We start from the raw sequence: 16,827 nt of genomic DNA on the forward strand, positions 1-16,827 counted from the left end.
AAATACCTTTGAAGACTTTATTGTGGTTTATACTTTCTCCTTATAGTGATGGATGATTAACACCATTGCAAATGTATTCTATACAAAAATGTTTTGGAGGAATGAACTCATTAATTTTGTCTGTTTCATTATATCATTTCTTTATAGAAATGTCCAAATCTCAATGATGCCATTGGTGGAATGGATGGTTTCTGTAGGGAGCTTAGGCAGTCAGTTGAGCAATGGAGATGGAAGGGAGGGTTTCTGGAATAGGGATGGAAGTGGGATGCTGATGGACATTGTTTAAGGTTAATTTTTGTTTGGCAATTTTATTGATTTATACCACAGTTAATTCAGTGTAAGATTCCAATATAATTGTTTTGTCTGAATTACAGGTGTGGGCTTTTTTTACATTTTATAAAGTGTCCCAACCCTAAGCTTTGCATGTAAATAACTGAAAGAAATAATAAATAGTATGCAAATAATTGTTGGAATACTGTGGGAGTAAATTTATGGTTTTTAACACAAACTGCTGGTCTGCTCTCATTACTCTTCATACTGTGGCTAAGGTGGGCTCCCCTATGCTCACTTTGCTGAGTGCTGCACAGCATACATACACAGTGCCATGCTTGGCAGCCCTTTGAGTCAAGCAGTGAGTGCAAACACCTTGTGGCAGAAAGCTGACTCAAGCTATCTGTCCAATAGTATTACTGTGCCAGTGCCAGCAGTATGAATTTAAGTGTGTAAAAGATAAAACTTGCAGTTTCCAGAGATCACTGCCATGGAAAACAGAGCAAGTTCTTTCTAGACTCAGGGCCAGATCCTCAGCTGGTTTAAATCTGCACAGCTCCATTGAAGTCAAGAGACTAGCAAACTATTCCATCCATATTGGCCAGGGGTTAATTTGGAAGCCATGACCCTCTACTTTCAAAGAAGCAGAAACTAAAATCAGGTTGGCTGGACGGACCTTGAGTTATGCAACAGTACTGAAGGGGAACTCTTATTCGGAGACTGGGGTGGAAAAGAACGAGGAGAATGCCAAGGCATCAGGAGACTAGATTGGATGCCCAGCTCTGTGCCACTGCCCTTCAGGATCTTCAGGCCCAGTAACTGACACTCTTTCATGTCCTCTGTGGCTCTCAAATAAGGGTTAGAGCCTCAGCTGGTGTAAATCACCATAGTTCCTTTGAAGTTTAGATTTCCTTTGTCTGTCTGTGATCTAGAATTTTGTCCCTTTTATAGACTTCCTTGGCCTTAACTGTCCGTCTTCTCTGCTAACAGGAGTGGCTACGTGGTATATGATGATCTCCCTGAAGGTGTCTTTCCAGTCTTTAATTCCATGATCAGAGGAATAAAAGTGTAGATTTTCCTCCCTGAAAGGGATCTGACCTGCCAGGTAAAAAGTCACTCTTTCACTGTCCAACTTTGCCAGGGTGCGTTACCCACTCAGCAAAATGTATGTCTTTTTTATCTGCATGGTTGTGCACATATTGAGTATATGACAGGTACTTACTCTGGGTCTAATCGCCATATGGCCAGCAAGAAAGGGAGCACCACAACTTGATGTGGCCACCCCTTCCCAGCATCCTTTGTTACAGGAATAGGCCAGTAGTTGGTGTCTGGAATTGAAAATTTTGCTAACAGACATGTAGGAGCCAGAGGTCTAAACCTGTGATTTAAAATTAGGGTGACAGCCAGCAAGCTACTGATAAAGCGAGAATGATGATGCCATCACCACAGAAAAGTTGTATGTGGAAGAGGTTTGGAATCGGAAATGGTTAGAAAGACTCAGTTGGTAGCTATGACTGTTCAGTAGGTCCTCTTGTGATGGGTAGAGACAGATTGGGTTTGGATAGCTTTGAGCATATCTGGTAGGTATTGGAAGAGAGATGGGTTTTGATTGCTGGTTAGCAAGTCAGACTGGAATTGGTACAAAGAGAGGTTGATATTGCTGTTATGGTTGATATGGAAGGTCACATACTATTTCAGAACATGGAGAGGGAAATAACTCATTGGGGAGAAATTGCATTTGGATTTGGGGAAGGGCTCTGGAGTAAGGAATTACTCAAGAAAGGCTTTGAATTTTGGGGAGGGGGTTGTTGCTGGAGGGCAAGAGGCATTTTATTTTCAGTATGGTAGGCTGTATTAGAGAGCTTTTTCTTTTCTTTTTTTAAGTCTTATCTCAATACCACAATAGAAGGGAAATGCTTTTTTGTCCTTTTGGATTAGGGTGGGTGTGTCAGTTTAATAGCAGGTGTCTATGTTTTGAATTGAGAATGAACAGAGTACACATGACTTCAAAGTCAGAAGAAAAGGTAAATTCCCAATACATGTTTGCTTACAATGGAATCAGTCAGATGGGAACATTTAATGGTGTGATTGAGGTATTGGGCGTCTATGAGAATTTACACTTAATTTATTTGGTGTGAAATGTATTATGAAAGGTGGTAATCTGGGTCCACAGGGTGTTCTGAGCTCGGTTTTTATTATCTCATTATTATCCTTATTATTATTATTATTTATTATTATCAGCAAGTTAAAGAAGTATGGGTTGGATGAATGGATTATAAAATGGATAGAGAACTGGCTAGAGCATAGGGCTCAACGAGTAGTGATCAATGACTCCATGTCTAGCTGGCAACCGGTCATAAGCGGAGTTCCCCAGGGGTCGGTCCTGGGGCCGGTTTTGTTCAACATCTTCATTAATGATCTGGAGGATGGGGTAGATTGCACCCTCAGCAGGTTTGCGGATGACACTAAGCTGGGGGGACTGGTAGATACCCTGGAAGGTAGGGGTAGGATACAGAAGGACCTAAACAAACTGGAGGATTGGGCCAAAAGAAATCTGATGAGGTTCAACAAAGAAAAGTGCAGAGTCCTCCACTTAGGAAGGAAGAATCCCTTGCACAGCTATAGACTGGGGACCGACGAGCTAGGCAGCAGCTCTGCAGAAAAGGACCTGGGGGTAACAGTGGATAAAAAGCTGGATATGAGTCAGCAGTGTGCCCTGGTTGTCAAGAAGGCTAGTAGCATATTGGGCTGCATTAGGAGGGGCATTGCCAGCAGGTTACGGGAAGTGATTATTCCCCTCTATTCGGCATAGGTGAGGCCGCATTTAGAATATTGTGTCCAGTTTTGGGCCCCCCACTACAAAAAGGATGTAGACAAGTTGGAGAGAGTACAGCGGAGGGCAACAAAAAATGATTAGGGGGCTGGAGCACAGGACTTATGAGGAGAGGCTGAGGGAACTGGGCTTGTTTAGTCTGCAAAAGAGAAGAATGAGGGGGATTTGATAGCGGCCTTTAACTACCTGAAAGGGGCTTCCAGGGAGGATGGGGCTAGGCTGTTCTTGGTGGTGGCAGATGACAGAACGAGGAGCAGTGGTCTCAAGTTGCAGGGGGGCAGGTCTAGGTTGGATATTAGGAAAAAGTTTTTCACTAGGAGGGTGGTGAAGCACTGGAATGGGTTACCTAGGGAGGTGGTAGAATCTCCATCTTTAGAGGTTTTTAAGCTGAGGCTTGACAAAGCCCTGGCTGGGATGATTTAGCTGAGGTTAGTCCTGCTTTGAGCAGGGGGTTGGACTAGATAACCTCCTGAGGTCCCTTCCAACTCTAATATTCTGTGATTCTATGATCCTTGTAGATTTTTATAGGGCTCTTCTTCCATGCATGAGGGGCAGATTGCAGGACTCTGCTTGTCAGAAAATTTGACAAATGGGCAAACAAGGACAGCATAGTTGACGCAGTGTAGGTGGGAGTCTGTCTCTCTAGTGCAGCGGTTCTCAAACTTGGTTGCATCGCGGCCCCCTTCTGTCAACAAAAATTATTACACAACTCCAGGAAGGGGGACTGAAGTCCAAGCCCAAGTCCTGCTGCCCCAGATGAAGAAGCCAAAGCTGAAGCCTGAGGGTTTCAGCCAGGGTGGGAGAAGCTGTAACCTGAGTACTGCCACCCAGGGCTAAAGGCAAAGCCTGAGGCTTCAACTCTGTGTGGTGGGGCTCGGGCTTTGGTTTTAGCCACAGCAAGTCTAACACCAGCCCTGGTTACCTCATTAAAATGGGGTCACGACCCACAATTTGAGACCCGCTGCTCTAGTGTACTGGAGATGAAAGATGGGATGAGATTAGGTTATTGTTGGTTTGATGTTTTGATGCCAATCTTGTTTCTGGTCTTGTTGTCCTATTCCCTGTCTGACAGATTTAGTTGGTGTTCTTTCTTACCTTATATCTACACTAGAAACATAAGTTGTCGTACATTAGGTTGATTTACAGCCACCTCAGTAATTACTGCTGTGGTTCATGTCCACACTACCCTCTTTGGGTCAGTGGTGCGCGTCCTCACCCAGGAGTGCTTCTATCAACCTAAGAGGGGCAGTGGGAGAGCTGAGAGCCTAGTCTCTCAGCAATGCTGGCAGCTCCCTGCCGGCAGCCCGGCTGCCCCAAAGACTCCTGTGCTTCCAGGGGGCTGTCCCACTCCCCATTCAGGGGAAGCCACCATGGACTTCTTGCCCCCTCTCCCATCTCCACCAGGAGCTGAGGGAAGCCGCCTGGAGCTTCTCGCTCCTGGGGAGTGGGGTCCAGCTGCCCTGGCTTCTTGTCCCCTCCCCCTCTGCCAACTCCCCACCCTCTCCCTCCAGCCAGGCAGTCTTGTCAATTTCACAGCTAGGTGAGCTGTGAAATGGATAAGGCTGCTCCATTCCCAGATGGGTGCAGGGGGAAGGAGCTGCCCACTTTTTGCATAGGCTCCCAGCTGGGAGTGTGGGAGGGGGAGGAGCCACCCCCGAGCTTTTCGTCTGGGCTCCCAGCTGGGAGTTTGGGAGGGGGAGGAGCTGCCCCTGGGCTTTTTGTCCAGGGTCCCAGCTGGGGGCATGGGGCAGCTGGGCTCAAGCTGCCCACCTTTCTTGTCAATTTCACAATAGGAGCAGTGAAATTGACAAGACATCCAATGGCCATTGTAAGGGATGCAGTGTTCATAGACACTGTATCCCCCTGACTACATAGACTTAAGCCTTATGCCTCTTGTGGAGGTGGCGTTATTATGTCGGTGTAGTAGGACACTTACATCAACGGGAGGAAGGCTATAGTGTGGACACTGACATAATTAGATTGAGGTAAGATGCCTTATGTCAACCTAATTGTGTAGTGTACACCAGCCCTTAGAATTGAATTTCTGGCATAAATGTGTATCCTTATGTTAGTGAGATATAGACATGAAAATTACTTAGTATGTATGGTTAGCTTTTCCATCTCTGTGGATTTTGGCTCTTTGGATCCCCTGTAGACACTTGGCAATCTGTCCTTCAGGCTTGTACTTAAGGACTGGATATTGGCTGAAGTGAGTTAGTGCCTGGTTTTCAGAATTGCTGAGCACCCACAGCTCCCATTGGAGTTGTAAACATTCAGCACCTTTGCAAATTAGGCCCTGAGGTATATCACTACTTTTGAGAAGCTTAATATTAAGGGGTGAAGCATTTAGGAAGTGTTAGGACCAGATGGGTAGAGAGGTGCAGTTACAGATGATGGTGAGAGAAGAGTCTGGGCCCACAGTGGAGAGATGTCAATTACAGATGAGATTTTTTTTTTTTTTAAATTAGGATTAGAAAAATATGGAAAGGTGGCTGGAGATGAACATAAATGAAATTTTAGATACCGAAACACGAGTCCATGAAGGATTCTGAAGTTGTGGGGCAGAAGGAAGAGGAGAGACGATATGTTATTGGAGTTGGAAATGCATTGGAAGTCAGTGAAATTTTCTGAGGTTATGGTTAATGCTGCTCCTGCTTCTACATGATGGTGAGAAGTAACAATGGTCCACTGACTGCAGTATTGCTCTAGGTGCAGGGATATCTGCTATTCAGTGAGGAGCAGGCCTTGTAAGCAGTTATAAGACATTTCAGCAAAGAATAGAAAGCTATGTAACTATAGAAATGGTGAAACTAGAAAGCCTTTTAGTCCATTTATCAAAGTGTTTGCAGTTATCATTTCGAGTAAAGCAAAACCAGTACTGTAGAATCTTATTAACTTGTGCATGGGTCAACCACAAATCTATACTGTGGATTCCTTGGCTTGCAGCTAAATGCATAGGTCTGTGATTGCTATTTCAGTGCCAGGGACAGCATGGACAACGTTACTGTCTCAGTAGACTAAGAGAGGCATGTCATATCCTGCTCTTGCTCTGTCGCTTCTACTAGCTAAGCTTGGAATGAGGACTATAGATTTCTGTTGCTGCTGTGGTTTGAACAGGTGTTAGGCTGTTGGTGCTATTACAACAGCTGCGCTAGGGATCCTGCCTGAGTGAAGAGGAACCAGGACTGTGGTTTCCCAGGAGATAGCTGGTGTGGCCACAGCGGTCTCTTTTTCTCCTCAGGGAAGTTCTTGAGAGAGAGTCTGCTTCCTTGTCCATGGTAGTGAGACAAGGTGCACTGACTGAATAACAGCTGAAGGGAGACTGGATAGTCCTCTGTTCTGTCTCCTGTCCTTTCCCTTTCAGTGAGGAGTCGGGTGGGTGAGTAGGATGACCTCTCATATCTCAGCAGAGAGAGTCCATGACAGCCACCTTTACATGCTTACTGTGACTCAGCTCAATGTCATGGGAAGTTCAGAGGCAGAGGCTCTCAAGAGGACCTTGCTCCTAAGAGTGAGGTAGCTGCACGGCAAAAGACTTGCCACATAAGCTTGGTGACTTCACATGAAATACTTGCCCCAGGACAGCTACTGAGACTCTAGCACCTCATTGTGTTAGCACTGTACAAACACAGAAGAAAAGACGGCCCTTGCCCCCAAAGAACTTACAATCTAAGTATAAGACAAGAGACAACCTATGAAGACAGACATTCAGATGGGAGAGTACAAGGAAATAATAAGGCCATATTGGTCAGCATCATAGGCTGTGGTATCAATGCACCAGTGGCCTAACCATTGTCATTTTTTTTTGTAGACATCATGACAAAGGAGAGTTTTAAGAAAGTTTTGAAGAAGGATAATGAGGTAGCTTTGTGGGGCAGTATAGGAGAAACCACTAAAGTGCTTGTTTAAAAATGTAATAGGTGGGAGATCGAGGCTGACAACATGGGCCAGTTGGAGGCAGGAGTCGACATCTTGATAATGAATGAGAGATGATAGGTTGGACTGGGATAAGCCATGGAGTCCTTACAGGAGAAGAGGAAGGGAAACAGTGAGCTGAATTAAACAGGACCCTGAATGGGAGAAGATTTCTGATAGTTAAAGAGCCTTCTATCTATCAGACAAAGGCATAACATGATTCAGTGGCCAGAAGTTGAAATTAGGTAAATTCAAGCTAGAGATAAGGTGCACATTTTTAATAGTGAGGGTAATTATATGTTAAAACAATTTACAACAATGTGGTGGATTCTCAATCACTTAAATCTGAAAATTAAGACTGGATGTCTTTTTAAAGACTATGCTGTGGTTTAACTAAAAGATGTGGACTTTATGCAGGGATTACTGAGTGAAATTATATTGCCTGTATTACACAGGAGGTCAAACTAGATGGTGGTACTGGTCCCTTCTGGTCTTAATAGAACCTTCTTAAGGTGGAGAAAACCTTCAACTGTTTTATTGCCACTTGCCCCCAAATATAAGGAGCCCCCTGAGCGCATACTTCAAGGGCTCCAGGAGGTCCAGAACCAAAGTTGTCCTCCTTCCTCTGTGAATATTAGAGGAGTAAATTTTCAGAACATACAGTCTTAGCTGCATGACTCTTAGTGTATGTCTACACTGTGATAAAAAACCAGTGGCACTGAGTCTCAGAGCCTGGTTCAGTTGACTTGGGCTCATGGGGCTTGGGCTGCGAGACTATAAAAGTGCAGTGTAGACATTTGGGTTTGAGTCCTGCAAGTCTGAGTCACCTGACCGAGGTCTGCTTGCAGCCCTGCCAGGGATTTTTTATTTAAGTATGGCTATTCCATTATTGACATCAGTGGGAGGTGAGTGGCAATGCATACCAAAATTAAAGGGGGAGCTTGGAGTGCATAATAGCCAGCACTCCAAGCACTTACTTTAATGGGCCTTTCCCTTCCAAAGGCACCATTATTCTAGTGGAGTATGCTTTGATCAACAAGGTTATGCATAGGTATATGTAGAAGTATCTGTTTCAAAGCATTAATCCTTGATGCACTGGTTTATAATTTATGTTAAGAGATTCAGTTTTGCTGGAGGGAAGAAATTTGTAGTAACCATAAGTATAATTAAAAAGAAGAGAGAGCAAGGTATGGTGGTATCTGTAAATTGAACAAACATGCTGTCAGTGTCATGTACTTCAAAAATATTTATAGTAGATTTTTCAATTTTGAAAAATATTCCCAGCAAAGCAGGACAATTTTAGTGCTTTGTCACTGTTTGGTCTTAAATTATCTGACATAATTCCTTTAAAACATCTTGGATTGCAGGAAATTTTGAGTGGTTTCTAAGGGTGTGATGGCAGCGCTATAGTTTAATTTTCCAAGATGCTTACATTAGAAATTTTCCTCTTCTTTTTATCCCCTCAGGTTTACAATTTAACTTCAAACTTGCTTTTTGTGTAGTTGTTAGTAGTTCTGTTTCCTGCCAAAAGTCTGCATGTGGGTGGTTTGGTAAAACTAGTTTAAGTTAATTTTTGAATTCTCTGTGAATGTAGGTGAGGTAAGCAGAGAAGGACTGTTTTTTATGCTCCCAATACATTTTTTTACAATGCCAATACATGTATCTGCTATTTTCCTAAACTAAAACACTTATTTTAAAACTTTAGACTTTATACATACGTTTTTTGTGTGACCAAGTACCTTGGACAGATTTGCAAAGATTGGCTTAGAAACTTGTGTTCACAAACAGACTGTTGTACATGCCCAGTTTGTAATTTTCCATTAAATTTGTAGCAGTGCTTTGTGTTCTAGGTTGTGTGTGTGTATTTATTTTAAAAAAAGGGAAAAAAAAAGGTCTTTGAATGTTGAAATAAATGCATTTGTGTTTATTTCTGTGTCCCCCTTTGTGTATTCGTGAACATTCAGATAAACCTGTCTGGTGGTGTTTACTTGACAGTGTAATTACTAAAATCTCACATGCCTTATCAGAAAACACAAAGAAATCAATTGCAATAGATTTCTGTTAATGCAGTCTTATGATTATGGAATTTAAACGGACAAAATTCAAGGAATTTTCATGGCTACCAACAAAAATTCCTACTGCAATCATAACTTGGTTCCCCTGGTATTGCTAAATCTATTGTAAAATGTATGCAATAATATGTGTGAGATTAGGCCAAGTAACTAATGCTATCTTAGCCATAGCTTTCAATTCTTCTTAGAGGATTGTCTTCTTGGTTCCTAGCTGAAGATTCTGTGCATGCTGTGGACATTCACAACTCAGAACTTTTGAGTAGCAGTATCCATTGGGCTTGCTCATGCCAATGTCCTGGTACCCATCCGACGCTATATATTACACACAAACAACTACAGTCAAAGAACATTATTAATGTTGCAAAGTTAGAAAATGTCAGAATTAAGGTTGCATGAGATTTGGGCAGATTTTCACAGGGATGGCAAAAGGCACAAAGGCAAACCTGCCTGCCAAATTTTAAGTCCCTGTTCCAAAGTGTAGTGACTTCTTCTTTGAAAAGTTCTAGTCCTAGAATTTTTTAACACGGACAAAACAACATATTTTTCCCTAGTCTTGTTCTCAGAAATAGCTGTTCTGGAGGAAATTTTAAAAAACCAGCTTGAGGCAGACACCCAACTTAGAAAATTTAGCCCAAACAGTTAAAGTTTTGCAAAGTTATAAGCAACTGAAAACAGGATCTTAAAGGACGTGTTGAGCAACACTAATCATAGATGGTGCCATCTGCCTTGCCTATAACATGGGATCACAGCCATGTATTCCTTCTGACCACCATAGGCAGTGAGCAGGAACTCAGTGGAGTCTGCCTGCTACTCTGTCAACAACTTTTTTCCTTTTGGGAAAGCTAAGAACATAAGAACAGACATACTGGGTCAAGACCAATGGTCCATCTAGCCCTGACCAATGGTCCATCTAGTATCCTGTCTTCCAACAGAGTCCATTGCTGGGTGCTTCAGAGGGACTGATGGATCCTCTGTCATCCACTCCCAGCTTCTGGCAATCAGAGGCTAGGGACACCCAGAGCATGAGGTTGCATCCCTGACCATCTTGGCTTATAGCCAGTGATGGACCTATCCTCCATGAACTTATCTAGTTTGTTTTTGAACCCTGTATAGTTCTAGCCATTTAGTGCGTGTGTAGATGTAAATATACTGTTGCCCCTTTTCAACCCAAGCATCTAGGCAAAGTGGGGTCCTGGGGATCAATGTTCCAGTTGGAAGTAGAAATTGATGGAATCTGGTAATTTTTTTTTAAAAATTCAGTCTTATTTGCAAGACATGTACAAAGTCCTGTGTCTCTGAAAGTAGAAGGAACCAAGAACACAAGCTTACAGCACTCAAGCCTCTTTAGCCAAAACCAGACCCAAAAGCTTGCTTTCTAGCTTTTTCTAAGCAGACTATGTTCACAAACTCCCATTTGGCTTTTTTGTCTCTCTTTCTTTCTGTTCTTGCCTGTCCTCAGTTTCTGTGTGATTTCTTTTCCCTTATATAGGAACACTACTACCCAAAACGATACTCAGCCGAAAGTTCCTGGGACAGGGTCTCTCACACCTTTTTGTTTTAGGTGGGGGCTTGTGTTTCCAGTGATGTTAACTGAAGAGTGAGTTCACACCTATCAATCTCAATGAGGTTTTAGCTCCATTCATAACAAGGTTTCACCCAGTTCATAACCATACATAAATCAAATATACTTGCTAAGTCATCCTCTGCCATTGGGTCTGAAGTCAAGAGTCAGGCTAACCCATTCTCTTCCTTTAATATGGCAGTCACATCCCACAAGGAATATCAACGTGAGCCAGAAGGGGTTGGCTCCTGCACTGAGAATCGTCTCATCCATGGTCTCAAGCTCTTGTAGCAGGTCCCTTGTGGTCTCAATCTCTGTTTCTTGGCAACACTCTTCTTCCTCAGAGTTGAGGGGGAAAAAAAGAAGAAATGGAATCATGATACTCATAGTTCCCCTTGATAACATCAGTGTCAAGAGGCTGAGTCAGCATACCTGAGCCTCCCTTGATGCTATTGACTTAAGTGTCTGCTCTTGCCAGCACCTTAGCATGGAATGCCTCAACACGGTCCATTTTGATGTCAGCTGCTTTGGGATCGAAAGTGATAGATTTGGGGCCCACCAGCTGTCAGGTGTTCTGGAGTCTGTGTTCTTTGTGTTTGATACCTCTGTGCTGGCTGTGCCAGGCTTTTCTCTTCATCACCTCATTGTCAAGTATACCAGCATCCAATTCCTGGGCAATAGAGGGAGTTGTGTCCCAGCATCAACTATTTCAACACTGCTTGTATGTTTAGCATAGGGCTCAATTTTGGGTTAACACTATTTGGCACAGTGACTCTGAGAAGAAGAGCTTCTTCTGTTTCTCCTTTGTCTTCCCACATTCCTGGTGGAAATAGTTTTGTTGCCTGGAAGACCCAAGGGTTGCTCAGGGATGGGTTTTCAGGTTCACTTAAGGATCTCTGTCTTTCAGTGCAGGGGATGCTGCATCTTTCATGTGTTCTTGTGTGGTCCTCCCCACATCACTATTTCTTCTTTAATAAGACTTAATTTATTTATCTGCTTCTTTCATCCTCCACCTTCCCAAAATCTCATCCATGTGGTTGGGGGGTAGGAAAATCTTAATTATTATCAAGCTGCTTCTATGTTGCCATAAAACCCTCTATAATATAGGGGCACAGTCACGATAGCATGGGAGTGTGGAGAATCATGAAGAATCCCTGTGTGGTTGAGGGATGATCTGCAGGAGGATGAAGGAATGTTCATTTAAGTGTTAAATAAGTAATAAAGCCCAACGGTGTGTACTAGTAGTAGTGGACATCTCCACGTATGTATGAGCCACTTGCAAAAGCCGCAGGAGTGGTCTTGAGCAGAGAGTGGGAGCAAATTATGCAAATGGGGTTGGGGGCAGATTGGTGGGAACAACATTTAACAAAAAGGGAAAGAGTTAAATAGCTATAGAAAGTCCTTTATTATAACTTTGTAGCTAGTGAGTTATTGGAATGTGGCATGTTGATGTAGGTTTTCATTTATTATTGTAATGAGATTTATCTGCATAAAAGGAGGTTCCAGATTGTGTAATACTGCTATTTAACTGTAGCATCATAAAAACACTTTCCCTAGTCACAATTAAGACACCTCTAAAGTTGTGTGTCATGTATCAAGTAAGTGGAGCAAACCACCCATTAACCCCAGGCACCTCTCTTTGAAGTATTGGTATTCCCATTAGTGGTTTAAAGGAAAGCCACTCTTGCTGCAATGGGACTCAATAGCAAAGTTGTTCTGAAAGCTCATCTTATAATTGGCTAATAAGTCACACCTTGTATTATGGCTTGTTGCATCCAATTTATATCTGCCATTTTGTTGGATTGCAGGATCCCTGTTCAATGGTAGCATTTATTTAAACCATTTTTTTGCCTAGTCCTGTTTATGAAAATACAGGATGCTTTTTTGAAACCTACTTTTTGTGGTAAGCTGGTTTCTGAGTTAGAAAAGAGATTTATTTTGTGCTTAGGCTAATCAGAATGCTGCATGTCAACAAGGATGTAGTGAACAGCTGTCACTCTGCTGAACCCTATCCCTTTAGATGAAGTGATGAAATCTACACCATTATTAGTATGAAAAAACAAAATAATTGGAATAGAGTATTGTCACAGGATCAATGTCTACTGCTTTGAAAACTAACACCTCAGCTTTGCTTCACCATTTGTTTTCTATAAATGGCTGTTTCTTTTTCCATGTCACTTATGTAGCAGCAGGAGCTCATTATTTTGTGACAACATTCTTTTCCATTGACACTAAATTTGAAATTCCCATGTGTTTTCTTTCTTTTCTTTTTTTTTTTTTAATTAGATACATTTTTGAGAATTTGGTACAGAGGAGAAATGTTGCATTTGACAGCTCTGGAAGCTGAAGTCCTCTGCTTTACTACGTGTCAGGTATAGCATGGTCAGCAGAAGGGCAAATTCTATTGTAGGTTGTCTTAAATGCAAGAAAGAATAGTCCCGTGGGTAGGTTACTGGCCTGCTACTTGGGAGACCTGAGTTCAATTCCAGCCTTTGTCATTGGCTTCCTATGTAACTTTGGACAAATTACTCAGGCTCAGATTTTTAAATGTATTTAGGCATTGCTCCATTCAGCATAAGTCAATTAGGCATTGCAATGCCTAAATACCTTTAATCCAGGCCTTAGTCTTCCTGTGCCTCAGTTCCCCATCTATAAAATGGGGATAATGTACTTTCATACCTCACAGGGTTGTTGTGAAGATAAATAAAGGTAAATTAAAGCTTGTGAAGCACTTAGATACTAGATAATGAGGGCCATATAAGTACATAACATAAAATTAGATTGATAGAAAGATAGAAACCTTGGCCTGGAGAAACCACCTCTAGTTAAAAACCAGTAGCTGGTTCAAATAATGCATAATTTCTGCTGAATAGTGTAGTTTATTGTTTGTAGTCTGTGGTTTTTAGGCAGATGGTGTGAAAGAAATGTGGTATTTCTTTGTCTTGGGCCCAACATAGTGTTCATTTTTTTCAGCTATAAACTTATTACATAATGTGAGTTCTTTATATTTCAGTTATAATTTTTGAGTGTTTAGTGTAGACCTTCTGAAACCATAATAATTTCCTGTTTATATGTGGGTTGACAGATCAAATAAATACACAGAAAGCAGTTGTTTTAGCATTGTCTTTAGTATGAGTAAATAGGACTATAAAATATTCAAACATGAAATTATTTTTAATATTAAAATGTTAGCATTTTGGTAAACAATTTACTTTTTTTTCCATTAAAACTGTGGCTGAAACACGCTATAATTTCTTTTCGTTTTCTTCTTCAGTGAAATGCAAGTCTTTATGTATATTGCTTGCAGTGTTGTTGTCTCTCTATTATCTGGGACCAAACTGAACCAACTTCTGTTGGTGAAAGAGACAAGCTTTTGAGCTACACAGAGCTCTTCCTCAGATCTGACTCTGTGTAGCTCAAAAATTGGTCTCTTTGTCCAATAGAAGTTGGTCCAGTAATGGTATTTTGTCACCCACCTTGTCTCTGTGCATATATGTTAGACATACGCACGCACATACTTTGTGTGTAAAGTGTTTTTAATAAAAATGTATGGCCTACATTTTCAAAAGAGACTATTGATTGGGTTCCCAACCTGAGAAATGTTTTATAGGGTCTTGATTTTCAGAAAGTGCTGAGCCAGAGCCACCTAGCTCCTTTAAGGTGTTTCAAAATTGGGCACTAAAAACCACTAGTCACTTCTGAAAACTTTGGTCTGTCTATCAATAAACTTTGCAACAAAATTGCCTACTAAAATGGCTTTCAAATTGCCTTTATTTTTTTTTTGCTTATTTAAAACTTACAGTTTTTAAAACGCAAACTCTAGTACTTGAAATCAGCTCCAATTAGAGTGAAAGGAGCTACCAATATTAATCTAAGTATTCTTTGGGATAATTATTCAAGCAGTTTTATGTGAGAATGTTACAGGTACAAAATAGCTGAAAATATGCTGTAATGACATAACCATTACGAGATCTCCTTTTGTGTCCAGTCAGAACAGATTTTTAATTGTAAACTTAATGCAGCATGTTCATTTGTATGGATTGCTGCAATTGGATTTTCACACAAATAATGTGGTGGTCATGGCAATGTGTGTAGTAGTGTAAAATTTCAGCTTGAATTGTGATTGCTAAATAATTGGTCATCAACATTTCTGTTGTTTTGCATTAGACGAAAACTGCAGTTCATAAAATCTGAGCGTTAAATAAACGGTGCATTGGGTGACAGAATTTCTTTTTACTCATCAAAGAAACAGGAACCAAGAAAGAAGAGAGAGTGATTTTTATTGCCAATTATCATTGTAGTATGATAATAATAGACTCGTTATCCCCTTTTAGAACCATACAGTTAAAAATAAACTTTCCATTACATTTCTCTTGACTTTGAAATATAGGGTCTCTCTACCAGCAGATGTGTGGTTTTAGAAAATAAAATCACAAAGGTTTGTGATTACATAGCTCCTTTCTAATAAAATAGTGCCCTTCTCCCCCCCTCAATTCTTTGTTTTCCAGCAGAAATAGTTGGAGATTCCTTTATAGAATGAGTTGTAGATAACTTTGGAGATAGATTTGTTTCCTTTACCCAAAGTCCTCCTTCCTCAGTAGTTCTCATTGTGTTTGACCATTGTGGAAGCAATTAGAAACACATTATTATTCTGATTTGGTTTTTTTTAACATTCATGTTGCACCCTAGATTTCTATAGCCTTCTGTTAAAACATACACAGAACAGGGTTCTGGTCCTAAAGGAGCTTAAAATCTAATATGGAAGGATACTATATAAACTTTTAATGATCTGGTTAAGACGGGAATAGAGGGAAATATTTTATAGACTGTCTGGTTTCATATGTGTAGGTGTTCATATCTGGGTGAGCCAGGAGTGCCTCTCCAAGGTTTAAACTGGCCACACTTCGGGAAAAGGATCCTTGAGAGAAGAAGCCACAGAACACCATAGTGTGTATGGAGGAGGGTTGGAGAATGAAGGGTGATGCAAGAGTGGCTCTGATCTTTGTAGGAAAGCACTTATGGAACTCAGCCTCTCTTTAGGCATGTTGTATTTATTTTTCTGAATAAGTGAATGAAAACATGTGCAGCCTGATCCAAGCTGAAGTGTAATCATGAGAGTTTTTCAAGGGGAATTGGGTCAGCCCATAGACATAATCATCTCTTTATCCCAGAGATGATCAAATTGAAAAAGGTTGTGTGTTCTTGATTATATTCTCACTTTGTATACTCTTCACTAATAGCTCTCCTTGTTGCCCAGTTTCTCCACCATGAAGGATTTTTCTGATTCTGTAAAGATCTCTCTTCTGCCCTTGTGATGCAAGGTGCTTTTAATCATCTTTCATTCAACTTTTGGTTACTTGTCCTGTTTGTTTTTTAAGGCCATGGCTTTTACGTCTATAATCTTTCATTTTCATGGTTTTAAATTTTTTATTGATGAAACCAAAATATAGTCAGTGACTTTTTTTCAGTAGTCTCCTTAGTTTGTGGGCCAAAAGCTCCCCCCACCCAAGCATATGTTTAGTTATTCACATGTGGTAATGTATATTGTCTTAACTGCAAGCTAATTTTTTGTTCATTACTTTGTCTGTGTGTGTTTGCAGCTGATGATTTTTGTTTAATAGCCCCTTTCTATTACATGGCATGGTGGTCTCCTAGGAGAACTGGATTTTCTCCTGGTGCTCTAATGAGTTGTTTTTTTAGCTTTCCCAAATGCTGTCCAATTCTTAGAAAGGGCAGCAAGTGTACTCATGGTGTGGACATACATCAGAGTTTGGCAGACTCCTTCTGCCTTGTTTGGAAATTTCTCGGGCATCAAACTCAATAAAAGAGAAACTGACAACAACTTGATTGAGCCAAAGTGGCAATTAGATGCCAATCCAGGCTTGTTTGATCCTCTTATGCGTTTTCTACCTAGGGATTCCTGTGTGCCTGAGCTTGATTGCTTCACAGAAAGAAGTGACTCGGCAATATGCTAATACCCCAATATCTCTAAATCAGGAATAAACTAAAATGCTGTATGAGACTTTGGGGGCAATGATCTAAAAGGACCTAAAGTCACTGAAAGAGTAAAATTCTTCCAAAAGTAGTCAGGAGGGCACATCTGCTCACGAAGGGGGGATTTTCCTACTTCCTTGATGCTCCCAGTCCTGGTGATGACTAGTACAAACCACATAATA

The 16,827-nt window shown here is 41.2% G+C and overlaps 1 protein-coding gene across 5 annotated transcripts in view; it reads left to right on the forward strand.

Annotated features, from left to right (window-relative positions):
* Positions 1–16,827, forward strand: part of TBL1XR1 (TBL1X/Y related 1) — a 161,098-nt gene that overhangs the window by 18,704 nt on the left and 125,567 nt on the right. For 2 of the 5 annotated variants that reach the window (XM_067536523.1, XM_067536525.1), the window contains exon 1: positions 700–1,375. The exons of the other annotated variants lie outside the window; for them this stretch is intronic. The gene's annotated coding sequence lies outside the window, so the exon portion shown is untranslated. Of the gene's footprint in view, positions 1–699; positions 1,376–16,827 lie in introns of those variants that run through there. 5 annotated transcript variants of the gene reach the window in all.

This window comes from Emydura macquarii, unplaced genomic scaffold (assembly GCF_026122565.2).
Source record: "Emydura macquarii macquarii isolate MOO-44397 ecotype Brisbane River unplaced genomic scaffold, CSIRO-AGI_Emac_v2 contig_3603, whole genome shotgun sequence".
Taxonomy (NCBI): domain Eukaryota; kingdom Metazoa; phylum Chordata; order Testudines; family Chelidae; genus Emydura; species Emydura macquarii.